Here is a 2932-nt window from a genome sequence, read left to right as displayed (position 1 = left end):
TGTTCTTCTTCTTCTTCTTCTTCTATTCATTGATTGCTTCATTTCAGAATGGCAAGGACAAAGGTTTGGTGTCGAAGCAATGGTCTTCCTCTTTCCTCCCTATTGTATTTTATTTTAGGGATGGTTGTTCGTAAAAGATGCTAACAAGCTCAACTCAGTAGCAGGGTATCAACATCTCGTCCTCCATCCACTCGTAATTGCAATCCTCTTCTTATTCTATTCACCACTCACAAGTCACAAGTCACTACTCACTGTATAGTCATCAAACTTGGATGCTTTTTTCTCTGCAGAGGCACCCGCACCACAGCTCGACGGCAAGTCTCACAACAATTTCGATCTTGAATTTGAAGAATGACTTCAAGCAGTTAGAAGGTACAACTTTAGTTCTCCTCTTTTTCTTAATTATTTCTTAATTCTTCTACCTCAAATTTGGAAACTTGCTACACTGCTCAGGTCTGCCCTTGAACAAAAGAAAGCATACGACCAAAAACAGTTTGGACCCATTAACTATGATGCACCACCACTGCTATCTTCGGACCAGAAGACAATTGGCCTTGCTACCAAGGTAAAAATCTCTTCTTTTCTACCGCATGTAAATGTCCTTTATATGTATACATAACCATCGTAACACATATTGAAGTAAGAGTAGCTATTGCCGTCTTCGGTCTCATTTTTGCTTTTGGAGATTTTCTTCCTTCTGGAAGGTATGCACGTGCACACCTAATACCGGGCAACATACATTAATTCTGCAAGTATAGCTCATGGCCTCATACTGTTACTTAATTGTTATTTTTCTTTTCACACTGTATGGCTTTGGTTTGCCAATTGTTTGTTGAGCCATTCTGTGATACAAATTATTCTTGTTCATGTTTGTAATGATCCTAGATAAACATACAAATCATGTGCAAATATGGTTTCTTCTTTCTGTATTACATTTTATTTTAGTTTCAATCCACTATAACTAAGCTTGTTTCTTACTTTTTGGTTGGAGTTGAGGTTCCTAGTCTATTTACATTAAGTTCATTCGATTGCTAGTTGCAATGAACACAGTGCAGTGGTGAATAGTAGTAAGCTGTCGAAAAAAGAGAAAGCCACTCTTCAGGTATCATTTCTACTTTTCTAGCTCACTTTGTCTGGAAATTAGTTGGCATTTGTTGAGTTTAGATTATTATGTGTATTTGTTTTCAACAGTATTCATAGCTGATGTGATCAGGCAAGATGAGGAAGAAATAGATACAATATGAATACATCAAAGAAAAGCAGGATATCACCTATTACCCATTTAGGAAAACATTATAGAATTTTTCCTAAGATGGTTTGTCCATACAAGAGGACCAATATAAGTCCTAGTTAGATGATATGTGTCAGGTACCAAAGATCAAGGGAGTGAAGAAGAGAATTGAGTTTAGTTGCAGTGCAGAGAATTGTTCTACAGTAATGATAATACATATTTTATGAACTAGAGATTGTATAGTTGTATTACAAACTGAGTGTATTATTACAGTTAAAAATAGCTAAGTGCTCTGTATATAAAGAGGATGTAACACCTTAACTATCAAAGTGTTACGCTTCCAGCTACGCCACTCTGATAGCTTGGGTATTACGACGACTCTTAAAACATTTAATACTAAAATATGAGCCTGTTTAAAAGTTAAACCGAATTTTTCAAAACATACATCCATACTTACAATAAAAATTACAATACTTACAAGGAATATATATATATTATTAATTTACATGAATTATATATCAAATTCCTATACCTCTTATAAAAACTTGTAAAGGTAAAGGCGAGGGAAAAAGTAACTAATACAACATAAAACATAGTTTAAACAGAAAAGAAATAAAATAAGCTCTTCCAAACTTCATTGTCCAAGACCTGAAAAAGAAAAGATCTGTAGAGGAGTGAGAACATTATCCTCACTGGTTTTCACTTTGGGGTTAGGGAATTATTATAATAGGATACGTGAAAATAAAGTTGTTTCTAAAGTACCGTGATTAATAGCCGCCATATGTATCTTTTCAAAACCAAAGATTCAATATTCAAAATCCAAAATCCTTTTTAAAAGAGAAAGCTGTTAATTCTTCAAAAATCCTAAACCTTTTTTAAAAGTTTTTCTTAGACAGCATGAATGACTAACCTGTTCTAAGCATAGGTTCATTAAGTCTATGCTGAACCAGTTTAGTTTTTCATACTTTTCTAAACCAAAAACACAAACCAAACACGGCCTTCGGCCTATCTCATAATTAACCATGGCCCTAGACCGAAGCAACTCAATCAACAACCAATTTACAACAATCCAACCAATTTTCAGTCACAAACACAAGTAAGAAGGTTCAAACACAATCAAGTAGTTACATTAAGTAGAGCAATTAGACATTAAACATAATTATTCACATAGGCAAACCAATTACAATATGCACACCAAAACAATGTCACATAGCTGCTGGTGCACGAAATTGTGAACAATACTTTTCACAACTCTCATAATCCCCGGTCATGAACCCCAAAAACTTGGTGTTCAATACCATGGCATTACACAACTTCGCACAACTAACCAGCAAGTGCACTGGGTCGTCCAAGTAATAAACCTTACGCGAGTAAGGGTCGATCCCACGGAGATTGTTAGTATGAAGCAAGCTATGGTCATCTTGTAAATCTTAGTCAGGCAAAATTAAATGATATGATGATGAACGAAAATAAACAATAAAATAAAGATAGAGGTACTTATGTAATTCATTGGTAGGAACTTCAGATAAGCGCATGAAGATGCCTTCCCTTCCGTCTCTCTGCTTTCCTACTGTCTTCATCCAATCCTTCTTACTCCTTTCCATGGCAAGCTTATGTAGGGTTTCACCGTTGTCAATGGCTTACCTCCCATCATCTCAGTGAAAACGTTCCTATGCTCTGTCACAGCATGGCTAATCATCT

This window comes from Arachis duranensis, chromosome 3 (assembly GCF_000817695.3).
Source record: "Arachis duranensis cultivar V14167 chromosome 3, aradu.V14167.gnm2.J7QH, whole genome shotgun sequence".
Lineage (NCBI taxonomy): Eukaryota > Viridiplantae > Streptophyta > Magnoliopsida > Fabales > Fabaceae > Arachis > Arachis duranensis.
The sequence above is the reverse complement of the archived record's forward strand: the minus strand, read 5'-3'. Positions refer to the sequence as shown.